This window comes from Meleagris gallopavo, chromosome 12 (genome assembly GCF_905368555.1).
Source record: "Meleagris gallopavo chromosome 12, MGAL_WU_HG_1.1, whole genome shotgun sequence".
In the NCBI taxonomy this organism is placed as follows: domain Eukaryota; kingdom Metazoa; phylum Chordata; class Aves; order Galliformes; family Phasianidae; genus Meleagris; species Meleagris gallopavo.
Genome location: NC_139415.1, coordinates 15,977,383 through 15,990,737, shown reverse-complemented (window position 1 = coordinate 15,990,737; position 13,355 = coordinate 15,977,383). Strand labels below are relative to the sequence as shown.

At 40.1% G+C, this 13,355-nt stretch overlaps 1 protein-coding gene across 1 annotated transcript in view; it reads left to right on the top strand.

Annotated features, from left to right (window-relative positions):
* FAM169B (Protein) overlaps nt 1–13,355 on the top strand; it is a 209,829-nt gene that overhangs the window by 121,277 nt on the left and 75,197 nt on the right. Inside the window, exon 12 of the transcript XR_014885823.1 lies at nt 11,949–12,119. The gene's annotated coding sequence lies outside the window, so the exon portion shown is untranslated. The remainder of the gene's footprint in view (nt 1–11,948; nt 12,120–13,355) is intronic.

Genomic DNA, 13,355 nt, shown 5'->3' with positions numbered 1-13,355 from the left:
GTGTGAACTTCAATACGATGGTGCCAATTTTAATCAAAGAAATGTTCTGTGGATATCACCTGCATTTTTATCCTGCTCTCTTTGACAGAAATAGAATTTAGTGCTGTGCTAGAGATAGAAAGGGCAGAAAAACTCATTCCTAGATTCATTTTGCTTGCTGTTATTGTACTACCATACTTATCTCTAAACATAATTACGGGCAAGACAAATGACATTTTTAGCTCTAGTCTTTAAAAACAAGAGTTAATTTTGGGCTCTGACCAGAACTATGTTAATTAGCCTCTACTCACTCTCTTTGTATGGAAGTACATCAGCCAGGACTTAGCATAGGTTGCCTTTCCTGTATCTTTGAGTAATGAAAGGACACGGCATGGCAACCAAATCAAGGGCTGCTGCATTAACAAGGCCACTTTTCTGCCCATTTATCATCTATTAGAGGTGCACTAGTTTGTAAAGTAACACCACCTTCAGCAGGGCCGCCAAGAATGGCTCCTCATTTATTTTCTGCATGGTTTAAGTTGGAGTTAGACCCACCTTGTAGCTCAGAGGTGACAGCCAGTAAGAAAAAGTACACTAATTGAGACATCTCAAGGGAGAAATAGAAGAAAACTGAAAAGGTAATTAGAATGAGAGGGTTTCAAGCTGGGTAAGTAAAATCGAATGGAGGTGCATATTAGGGGCTGTTACAGATGGGAAAGAAAGTACTTGGAGAATAAAAAAAAGAAAAATGAATATTAGAGAACAGAGCACCCTTTTCACACTTGAAGAATAGAGGAGAGAGATAAAAAATAATGTAAAAGTGGAGATACAGGCTAGGGAAAAAAAAAGGTCCGGAAATATGAAGGACATATTTAAATGTAAAAGAGAAAGAATAGGGAAAAATAATAGAGCAGATCAATTACTAGAGCTGTAGCCAAGGAAGGAGAAACTGTCAAATGAATATTTCTGGAGCTGTGGAAAAGTCTCCTTCCTTTGTGGGGGATACAGAGGGTGTTTTGTCTGTGTTGGAGGGTTTTCTTTTGGGGGCTAATGCAAACTTTGCTGCAGTGTCAGTAGCCTAAATGGATAGCTGGGATGAAGACTTACCTGGGCAGAAGTGGATTAATTAAATGTTATTTAGTGTAGCTTATAAGTAATTCCAGACCTTTTCCTGGTAGTTCAAAGTTTAGCCCCTCTCTTTTGCTTTAATTTACATGGTTAGGCACATGTTAGGTTCTGAATTTTCCCACACTAAGCACTCCCCTAACTGGTGGAAAAGAATCACCTGGGCTACCCCAAGCCATTTTCATCTCACACACAGGGAAACTGATGTTCAAATCCTTTCCCTCCAAGAATGGAAGACAACAACTGCTTTCCATTATGGTCACAGCTAATTGGGCAGGATTTCCCCTTTTGATCCCTTCTCAGAGGCAGAAGGCTGGAAGTGAAGATGATCTTCATTGGTAGCGGAGAAGGAGCGTGGTTTCCTCTGTGCACGAGACAGAAAGGTGGGACTCCAGAAACAAGGATGTCACAGATGAGTTATTAACCCTAAAGCAGAGGTGTCCTGAAGAGCCAGTGGGCTGGAAGGATCGAAGCACATCTCTTTATCAGAAGGCAATGCTGCACAAAGATTCCTGATTTAACTCTACATAAGAAAAAAGTTCTTGCACCTTCAAGTAAGCACTTTAAAGGAAACCGAGAGGAGTCAGGCATCTGGATGTCTTTGTGGGACTGGATCAGTGGTGTTTGTTCTCATTAGAAGTTGTTAGTACAGGGTAACATACAGCATCCAACATAGTTATTGTTATATCCTTGAAATTAATATTTGCTTACTGTGCAAATAGAATTTTCTGATCCAAGTACAGTATTTGTGGTTTTAATTGTTAGTTTCACTATAGCATATTTTCTGCTTGTTATCTGTTAGATGAGCTTTGCTGATAAAATAGTCAGGAAAGCGGTTGCTGTTTCATAAAAATTATACCAGCTTCTGCTGAAAACACTAAAAACTTTGAAGCTGCTAATAACACACTAGGATTTTTCAACCACTTGAAAGTTTTGTGCATTTGGCCATTTCACATTATTATAAAAGCCTTTTGAGTGGCAAAAGTGTTCATAAACAGTCAAGATAGATGTCCAAAGAAAGAAAATGTGGATCTGCACCCCAAGATAATTACCTTAGTTATGGAAATACCCTAAATGTATATTTCCAGGATAAAAAATGAGTATCTACTTTTCATTTTCAAGACACATTCAGCCTTCTGCATAAGAAAACAGTGGCAAGTTCAGTGGATAGTGACAGTGCTCTTAGTACCAGGGTTTCAAAGATCACAAACTCACTCCAAGGACTTGAAAAACAAAGGAAACCCTGTGACAGAGAATATTCTTCTTCATTCATCATTTGAAAGCCTGCCTCTGAAAGTGCTAAGAACAAATTATTTTCAATATGAGTTAGCCCCAGGGGAGTGGATAAAAGGGGCTTTTCTTTTCCAGCTGGTAATGAAACGTGCCCTGCAGAAGACCTTAGTGACTTGGATGGCAGTTCTGAGATTCCCTGAGACTCAGTGAGCTTTTCTGATCCGGGGAACCAAAAGACAAAGATGTGTCACATATCTGAATGAATGTGGGAGCTGGGTAGACAGAACTCATTCATCAGCTCTGTAAGGCTGGAAATCTCCTGAGGAAAGGTGGAAAACAAATTAATATCCCATCTCCAAGCTCCTGTAGGTTCTCCTTTGCTGAACTATTCCAAGTAAGGAAAGTAACTTTCTTAGCTGAGACAGATGTGTCTCACTTCTACTCCACATAGAGTTACACAGATGGTTTTCCTGAAAAGAGGACTAGTGAGGAATTATACTTTTCTTTTTTTCCTTCTTCTTCTTTGTTTCTTTTTTTCCTATGTGATCTATTCTACTAGTGTTAAATTAGATTTTATCAGATCCACCTTCCGAGATTCGTATAGAAGACTGGGAATTTTTTGAAAGTTGGCTTTCACTCCCTGGAAGGAAACACAGCCCTCTGTTGTCACCTACTGTGAAGAAAACCCTATTCTATGCCTGGCTATTTCCTCCTTGCACCAACGGATGATATGTTTTCAACCAACAAGAGTGTTAGTTCTAAGGAAAAGCAGTAACCATGAAGGACTGGTTTTCAAATGAGGCAGTCCTAAATGCAGAAACTGCTTTCTTTCATGTCAAAAATGTTATTTTTCTGCTATGCTGCTCTAGGGTGGTCTCTTAGACTATTTGGTCAGCCAGTGCATGGGGTTTATTTGAATATACTCTCATTTCCTTCAGAATGAGGCCATCCAGTTAAACCACTAATACAACTGTGAATTGCCATAGATATAAGGAAACCAATTCAAATTAGCTGTATTACCAATAATGACACCGAGTCACGTGATTCTATCTTCAAAAATAATTACCTGGCTTTGCTCACAAAAAAATCAGAATTGAAACAACACACTTCAGAATAAACTCAAGGCATTTCAACATTCAGTTATGATCCAATTTATATTTCATTATAAGGGAGTTACTAGATGAACTTCAATGTTCTTAGAGGAGGCATCTGCCTGGCAGGAACTGCAAACCTGTCACCAGACTGTCCCTGTTAACATTCAATTTGCATAAAATCTGCAGGCTACGTTCATGAGATGTACCTAATTTTTTCCAGCTTGTTCTTGCTACCTCTGTTTCTGGTAAGGAATCTCATCAGTTATTTCCTGATTGTTGGATTCTGCTTTCTATTTGGGTTTAATTTCTCATGTATGAGAAGTTATGGTATATGTATGAAATATCTATGTCATATTTAAGTATTTATTTTCTCCATGCAGTGATATTATTGTCTCTGTCAGTGTCCAGATCCAGGCAGAGAAATGAGTAGAACAAGTAGAAAAGAGTGTCATGAAATATCCCCAAATGCTTCAGCAGAATTTCTAAACAGCCAGAAAGAACAGATAACACATGCCCTCCCTGACTTCACTGCCCATAGAGGGGAATACACGCAGTAAGAATTTGATATCCTTTAGTAGATAATCTCTGTGATTTCTCATCACCTATCTGGCTTTTGAAATTAACTTGCCATTCAGAAAAAAAATATAGTTTAAGTATCATCATTACTTGGGCTGTTCAGCCTAATAATAATTAGTAATACTGGGCACAACTGCCTGTCAGCCTGTTTGTTCCTAGGTACCTGTGAAGAGCCTGCCGTAGCTTTTCTGCCTGTCTCTATTTTTTTTTTTTTTTTTTTTTTTTTTGAAGCAGTGGGAAAAACACCTGAATAATTCAGCAAGAACCTTTTACATTATGAAAAATATAATCAGCTGGCGAGGGTGAGATATCTTATTTCTACAGGATGCTAACTCAAGTATTACAAGTGACTGCAAGATTAATGCCAAAACGCAGTAGGTATGGATACACATTTTCTTCATTGTTCAAGGCAGACTCACTCTGCACAGAAGGCTAAGAGAAGACCATGTATTCCTCACCATGCCTACCTAATGCCATTTAATAATTTAAATCCATTAATCGGTTAAGATGCAAACTTACTGTTGCTTGTCTCACCGCCGCCAAGAGTTTTCCCAGCCTAAATAAAAGATCTTAAAATATTGTCTTATAGCAAGGGAACTGAGAGTATCACAGCTTTCCTCTTAAGAGGCTTCATCTTTTATTGTGGGTGGGGGTTTAGCTATGCCAAAAGTGCTTAAGTAAACAATAATATCAGTACATTGTAAGTAGATGTCTGAGAATATTAGCTGTTTATTTCGCTGACATGCTCTGAAGAGTCTATGGGGGGCTCTTTCAAGAGTCAGGACCTCAATGTAATATACAAGCTTTGATTCTGATATTTCCCTTGATAACTGTGCTCTACCATATTGGGGTTGGAAGTCAGCAAAGGTTCATTGGCTGTTGTAATGCTCACTGTCACCAGTAATAAGTACAAAGGGCTTGCTTTAAAAGCTGGCTTATAAAACTTTAAGGAAACTTGGACTGCTTAAGTGAACTTCCAAGGCTCTTCAGGGGCCGAGTGCACTTTGGTTGTCTACTTATATTAATTTCACAGAGTTTAAAGGGTCAAGCAATGCAGTTGGTGATGCTTATTAATTTATGAAACACAGAATCTTGCACTATCTTGCTTTGACCACTTTCGCTCTCCTTTTAGAAAATTTAATATACATTAAAGCTTGCTAGACAAGGGCACCCTAAAGGATTAATCCCAAAGTTCACAGCTGGACTAAAAGGTTCAAAGGCGTTGTATCTGCAACACTGATTTGATTCCAAGTGACATTCAAACAATGGAACCAAATTGTAGATGTTTGAATGTGTAAGGAAACAGCAATTAGAGGAATACCACAGAAAGGCAAAGGATTAGGATTTATTTTCCTTAAAATGGTAACACTGATTACAGTCTTGTTCTTTCTTTTGTGGGGGGATGTGTTTGATCACATCAGCTTTTGGGGTCAGTGGTTGTCAAGAAAGTATTTTGGTGTTACAGGGAAGCTTGCCAAACTCTAAATGTTCATGCAGTCTGAGTGACTTTACAGGATATATTTGGCTGTAGTGGCTGAACTAAGTTCTGGGTAGGAAAATATTAGCCAGAAGGGAAGAGGAAAAGAGAAATGGATAGCCACTAAAGTAACAGGATTAGGATTTGAAAACCTGAGATAATCCTATTCAGGTGTATTTTGGCATTCTGTTTACTTGCTTTTGAATTGCTTTGGTGTCTTGTCCAGGGGAGATAATTCCAGAAGTCATTCACACCCAGGCTGCAAATTCGATACTGCATTCAGGTGACAAATGGAGTGTGATTGCAAAGCTGCCCAGAAAATTGGAAATCAAATTGGCTGTGATAGTTGGTCTATGTGGTCTCCTTTTGGAATCAACAAGAGGGAGAAGAAAATGAAGGGCAGAAAAATGAAGTGTGTCCTACTGTACAGAAGATGAGTTTATTTAGCCAGAGTTGGTAAAGGGGAAAGCAAATTTCACATTATGTCAGCTCTGATTCCTCAGGCCTTAGGGGACACTCACCTTGTGGAAGCAATTGTACTTCACTGGAAATTTTCTGTTGCAAAGAGAAACTCTAAACCCAGTAAGGGAGCTGCAGTGTTGAGGGCAGTTTACATTATAGCTGGTCCCAAACAACTTGAGATAAGATTGAGGGCTCCTGTTGTGTGTCACATGCTGGGAGAAGGTCTGTGGCTGAAGAGGATTCATAGATTTGAGGAGCAAATGTGGAAAGGCAAAACAGCTGGGAAGAATTCTGTGTGCTCCACAATACCTAGTCTACAGCTGGAGAGCAAAACACAAATGTCCAGGAGCTCAGCAGCCCTACCCTGCAATTTAAACCACTTAGACAGAGAGAACAATGCAAAAAATTCCACAGGACAGATGAGAAAGGGGTTTTTGCTGAATCCCTGCTATCATTTTTTTGCATTTACTTACCCACAAGAAATCTTTTTCTTATAGAATGACCTCTGCGATTGTATACTATGGGGTATTTGGCTTAAAATGTACTGCAACCTTCTTTTTTTGTTTTTAATTGATCGGATCAGTCTTGAACACTCAAAGAAAAATCTGCCTGCTCTGAATATTGCCTGAGGATTTAGAAAGGTCTTTCTTGGAAACAGAAGGATGAGATGAAACAGTCATCTGTAAAGCACGGTGTGAGAGAAAAAGAATAAAGGAATGAGTTATGTTTGACTTGTTTTCTTCCAAGAGAGGATCTTTGTTTTTTTTTTTTGGAGTAGATTTCAGATGTGGGAGATGTTGCAGGCAATGTTCTTTGCAGTTTTGAGATGCAGATTTATTATGGCACCAGTACCAATACAGGCCATGGACTTTGAGAAGTAGCTATGTGTGGAGGTATAATTGTCTACAATTGTCTTCCCAGTGCTCTGCTAGTGCTGATTATTTTGTTGTGTGAAGGAGCTGCAAAATGCTACAACTGCCACTCACTCTGAAGAGCTGGCTCTCTGAGATCAGAAATGAATGACTGCTGAGAGGTCCTTTTACTGCTCCACGTGCTTCCAGTGTTTCATTAGAAGTTTCAAAACAGGTGGAATTTTTCTCCTGCTCTGGTAACCTGTAAACCACAGCCATTTCTATGCTTGGCAACTTGATTTGCACTAAGATTACCTTATTTACCACTTGAGATGTATGAGAAAGCTTTCTAACGACAGGTGTCAATCATATAAACGTTTGCTATCTCCCACCTGAGCAGAAGCAGCACTACAATTTCAGCTGTGTCATTAATAAACAAGGAGCGAATGGATTTGAGACCAATGAAAAACCTATGATCACTCATTCTGAAAGGGATGATTGTCAGTCACACCTCGATGGCATCTGCTTGCAGATATAATGAAGAGAGATTATCATTGCTGTAAATGGCCGCTGCAGCTCTGGTCAGCAAATAATAATGACATTGTCTCAGTGATCAGACCTGCCGCCCAGGGACCAACAGTGCTAAGTGGTGTCTCAGTGGTATTTTGGGCCCTCGTTTATGTAATGGCAATAGAAAACTAGTGCCCTTCTTTTTTATAACATTAATTTCATGCCATTTTATGCACTTATAAACTGAAAACTCAGTTAGTTATGACCAAAGCCAGCTTACTTGTGCTCTGATGACTGAGAAGAAACAGTGAAAGACTTTGAAGTAGAGACCTTGTCTTGGTATGGCACACCTATGTAAAATGTGGCTCTGTAAGTATCCTCCAATGCCTCTTTTTTGAATCCTGACAGGGGAAGGGGAGAGAGCCACTAGCTGTGCCCTGTGTAAATGTAGAAAAAAAATATTTCCACTAGGGAAATAGAGTTCTAGCACCTCTGATCAGGTTTGACTGTTCCTGCTAATGACTGATGGGACTTGTGTGCAGAATCCCTCTGTGCCTGTCCTTCCTTGCCTTAACTTATGACTGCAATTAAAGGTGATTGAAAGGTGTAGATAAATGGCATCATCTGGACCAACCCAGTTCTGCTGGTGCATAGATAAAGTGAGGAGGAACAGGACATCAAGACATGTTTCTCTTTTATGAATCCAATCAAGCATCCCCAAAGTGGCCTCATTTAGCTGGCTGTTGCACCATCCTGAGTAGGATGGCTTGGGAGGTGGACTGAAAAATATAAAAGGTGCCATAGCAAGAAAAGCTTCTGTCTTTTGTATTTTCTTATCAGCCTTAAATTTCTGTTGTGTTTACAGGTAACACAAAGCAGCATCAATACATTTACCTGCTCTTATATCAGACAGGTGCAAACATTCTGAATTTTGCTTTGGATTCCTTGCATGACATGGGAAGCATATTCCATCCCGCTCAGTCCAGAACAAAGAGCTAAGTCTTGCTGAAATGATCAGTCCCCAGGGGCTTGAGGCTATTCCCTCTAATGTACGTATAAAAATCAGTCATACCAGCTGCAGATGAAATCATAGATGAAATCTTACTAATTAATTGCATGAACTTTGCTTCTGCCTGGTTTGAGATTCTCTCAGCCTTGCATAAATATCTGGGCACCCATACTGTACACCTCAACAAGGCTGTTGAATTTCCAAGGAGGACTATTAATTTCTGCTCCTAAACTAGCCACACAATTACTTTCTGCTCACACGGTCTTATGGTAACAAAATGGTTTCTGAAAAGTGGTTTTGTTTGCAAGTGATTGAAAAGTCACCCTATGTTGTTCTGCCAAGTTAGGCGCTGATTCAGGTTTATGACCATATCATTAATATTTTAGTACCGCATCAGTAACTGGTTGCTATTAATATGCAGTGAAACAGTGAAATAAAAAGAGAGATGTTCCCACTCATTTGGCAGAATTTGCATTACAGCTGGATGAAATTTATAACACGTCTTCTGCAACCTACTGGTCTAAACTCCTGTTATTAATTTCTGCTGTGTTTATTTCTCCTTTATGTTCACTTTGGGCAATATTCTATCAAGTTTCCTGGCAGGCACAACAGTGGATTTAGCTAATTTCAGCTGACTGCAGGAGGACTTTGTAGAAAGTGAATTTTGAATTAGCACTAGTATTTGCAGCAAAAATCTCCCCCTGAGAAGTCTATTTCCCTCAGCCTAGCGTCAGCAGCGCTTAAGTTCATGTGAATAGCCCTATTGACTTCAGGTGGGCAGCTGTTTAATTACCTTCCTGAACCGAGGCCAGGACCAGGAAACAAGCCCCCAGCAGACGAGCTGGGTGCCTAGCCTAAGTGCTTGTCTCCTGAAAGCTGAGCTCCTGTGGGTGACCCGTGGATTGTTTGAGCAGGTAATTTGACAAGTACTTTTCAGTTAAGAATAAATTTGAGGAAATCATTATTTGATGCACAAAGAGAGGTGAAATCTGTGCAGTATATTTTTCATGATGAGGCAGCTATTGCCCAGATTTATTCAGCCTGCCTGCTTCTTCCTGTTTCAATGCTCCCAGCAATCTCATTTTCCCCCACATTTTATTTAGGAGCTCTGAACTGACAAGTCTCCTGCCTTTCTACTGGGAGAGTGGTGTGCTGTGTGCAGCATGCTGTATGCGGGTGGAGGAGGATAAAGAATGACATACTACTCTGTACGCTACAACTATCTGCTCTTGTCCCTCTTCTGTTCTCAGATCACTCTTCGGCTTCCCTTAGGAATCCAGCTGTGTCATCACATTGTGTGGCATCCTAATATTTCATACTAAGCTGTAAGCCAATTAGGAATGACTACTTACCATGCTGAATCATAGGAAGAGAAAAGGATAATGTGTCCTTCATATAACAAACCACCTTTTTTTTGTCAAGACAGATAACCTACACGTTATATTTATAAGCCCTATAGCTTTTTGCAATACCCAATTAGGATGCAGCTTCCTTTCACGCTGCTGCAGTATTTTAAGGGACTTGTTTACAGATGGATGCTTACTGAAAGTGCTGACCTGCTACCATTATACCTCGTGCCACCTTTCATCTTCAGAGACTGAAGCACTGGGCAAAACTTGATGTTGTAATCACCTTTAACTGGAGGAGAACATGGGTACAAAATAATATAAATACCTTGTCCTGAGTTCCCAAATAAAGTGGTGACCCTGGATAAGGGTGTAAACGTTATTACAAGCCACCCAGGTTTCAGGGAGATGTTGATTAAAGTCAAACTGTAAAATAAAGCATGTTACATCTAGAAGGAAGATGGATGAGCCAGCGGTGTGGGTATTTGCCTGAGGTTGTGAAGAGGCAGTTGGACGATTGGTGTATTTGGGAGTGTGTGAAATGTTTAGTAATGAGTATCAAAGAGAAAGATATTAAAATTTATTTCCCATGCTGAAGTAATTAATGGGCTATTAATGCCAGGTGTCTAAGCTGCCTGGAGGTCTGGGATAAGTAGCATTCTAGCAGAAGATGCAAAATATGATTTAGGATTAAATGGAAGGATCTTAGTTCTTGCAGAGCACTTAGCATGCCCCCCCTTCCTTAAATTGTTCTTTCTTTTCCTAAGTTGCTAAGAAGCTATTGATAGTATTTATTATCTGGGAAGAGAAGCACTCCTTTACATTTGTCTTTGGATCCTAGTGCTGTTCCAAACTGAAGGTTCCCATAACCTGTGCCTGACCCCTGCATCTTTCATATCTTGTCTAATCTCGTTAGGCTTCACTGCAACGCATGCAGGGCAGCACCCTCACACTGCAGAGGCCAGTCCACCACCACCCTTAGGCAGCGGGTTTTACATACAGCCATGTTAAGGACTACATTCAGATAACAGCCCTGGCTGTGGATATATCCAAGCAGAAAGGGCAATCTCAGATTCAGCTTCTCAAAAGCACCTTGCAAACCAAGCCCAGTCATTTTTGTTGTTTCTACTGCTAACGGCTACTAATAGAGATTGCAGTTAAACTAGAGGAGCCTCAGGGTTAAGGCTTCTTCAGCAAGACCTGGCCATTCATTATTAGGGTTCAATTTGCTGCTTCACTGATCGCATCCCCTTGCTTTCCCTCCCAAATACCTCTGGGACAAACAAGTTTTCCCTCAACCTGCCAGGAAAGCAGTGGGGGCTCACAGCACCGACAGCTGTGGCTGAAAGCATAGATGCCAGCAGCTGTGGGCCATCAGGGAGGTCCTGCCCTGCTTTCCAGTGTAAGTGATCCCACCTGTGCTCAGCAAGTTCGAGGGCTCAGATCACTGTGGTGAGTTCTGGTAGAAAGAGCTAAGGAAGTTAAGGTGTAAAAGCTTTTACAAGAGGAGGACAAGAGCTTAAGGTACTTTTCTCGTTAAGGGGAATCTTTGCGAAGCTGAAGGGCAGTTAGTTCTGCTGAAAAGGTTTTGCATTTTATCTGAAGTAATGCTTCCTTTATAAATGATGTGGTTTTGAAACCTTTTGACCTTCAAGAGAAAATGGTCTGTTTAGGAGCTGTAGCTTTTTGTGTAATTCAGAAATGTCTCAGTTAATCACTGCTAAAGGCCTTGCTGGTGTGTGTCACAAATTTTTTTTTTTTTTTTTTTTTTTTTTTAATACACAAAGCACATATATAATTCATGTAGCTCTTCTCTTTGTAGATAAGGACTCGTCTCAAATGTCAGGGTGGGAGAGGAGGGAAAGGATACCTGACCCAGAGGGCAGAAATATTGAATGCGCTGGTGTTGGACTTGATGTTTCCCTAGAATTCACTGAGATAACATCCATCTCAGGGAACCCTGCTTATATAGCTACAGAGCTGTTGCATTTAATATATATTTCCAAAGGAATTTCATAGTAATTGAGCATTAAATGATGTCGACTTATCATAAAGTATTACCATTTTCATTAAAAATTATGAATGTGCTTCAACAGAACAGAATATACCAGAATCATAGCACCATCTCTATTAGTCTTTATGCTGTACTTGTCACTGACTGCCTTTACTGTATTATTTCTAGACAGCATTCATAATTTTCTCAGCTGAACAAATGAAGATTTGTGAGCGAAGGAAAGCACTGACTGGATTATGTAATGCCACTGATTTTTATTCTCCTTGTTTCAGAGAACATGCTTAAGAATCATGCTGACCCTGTGATGGGCCTTCACAGAACTTCGAGGAGCTGGTGTGACCTGGATGGCAGCTGTTCTGGTGCTGTTCTGCTGTTTGAGAAATCCTGTCTTGTGAGAAGGAGACGTCAGAGCTGCCCTTGGAATGAAACTGCTGGGTGTCCAGGTAGGAGCCACACTGTGTGGGTTTGGGGGTCTTTGTGCAGTTCAGGTTGGAGTAACCATACAAATCAATTTCTGCAAAAGTGAAAATCTGCATCTTTTTCCATAACACTTCTTTCTCAAGAAGGTGATGGTAAATACTGACATTTCCATTCTACAGATAATGGCTACTGAAGCACCTTCCCACATAATCTCTGAAAAAGAATAAGATCTGAATATTTTTTTTCTCTGTTCCATTATATTTCTGTCCTCTCAAGGCAGCTCCCAAGAGTTAGGTGTTCATGACAGAAATGGTCTTATAGAATACTGCTGTTCCATTTTATTGTCATTAAACTGCTAACTGGTAACAGAAGTTATGGAAAGACTAATTACTTTTCAGTATAGTCTTGTTGCTTATATGAAATGATATGTGTGGGCTACAAATACAGGACTTCCTATCCTTTGCTGATTCAATCAGGTTTGGTATGACATAGTATTCAGTTCTTGAGTGCCTGTATCTTCTATTGGATCTCGATGCATCATCTGACTCAGATTAGCTCTTTGGCTTTTTAATGACCAGGCTTTACGGTGGCCTGTTTGTCTCACCTGTGTTATCTCTAGAAACACATCCCCTTGGGAAGAAACCCAGGAATGCCTAAGACCTTGCAGAAATTACTAGCTGTTGTTTGGGTACTAGGAAGAAGCAAACAAATCCTCTGAGATCAGTCTATAAGATTTTGGGAATTCTCTGATTTTCAGTATAAGGAAAGAAAAACTACAACTATACTACAGAGGGAAGTACCTGACTAGTTAAAATGAAAGGAGAACACATTTGAAAGCAGTCTTCTAAGAACAAAAGAGTATACCTTCCCTCTACACTCAATCTTTGTTTGAATAAAGCAATTGTTAAGTTTTCCCGTGCACCAGAACTCACCAAATTTAATATATGGGTATTTCTGACAATGCAAGTAAGTTCAGGTACCAAAGGAGCCATCCCCTTGCCTTTATTATTTATGAATGCAGGCACTGCTCACACAGCTCCTGCTTGTTCTGAGAGCAGTAACTGGCCTGTGTGTTCAGGTTTGTCTATGAAGGGACAGAAATTACACACTTTCACTTCACAGACGAAACTTTTAACATAGCTGTGATGGAAATGAGCTCCTGGGGACTTGCAGGATGCTACCTTTGCTCTGTGAGACTGTGTGATGGCAAAGCCAGCTATCAGCTGTTAATCCCAATGCATCGTACAAGACACTTTCTA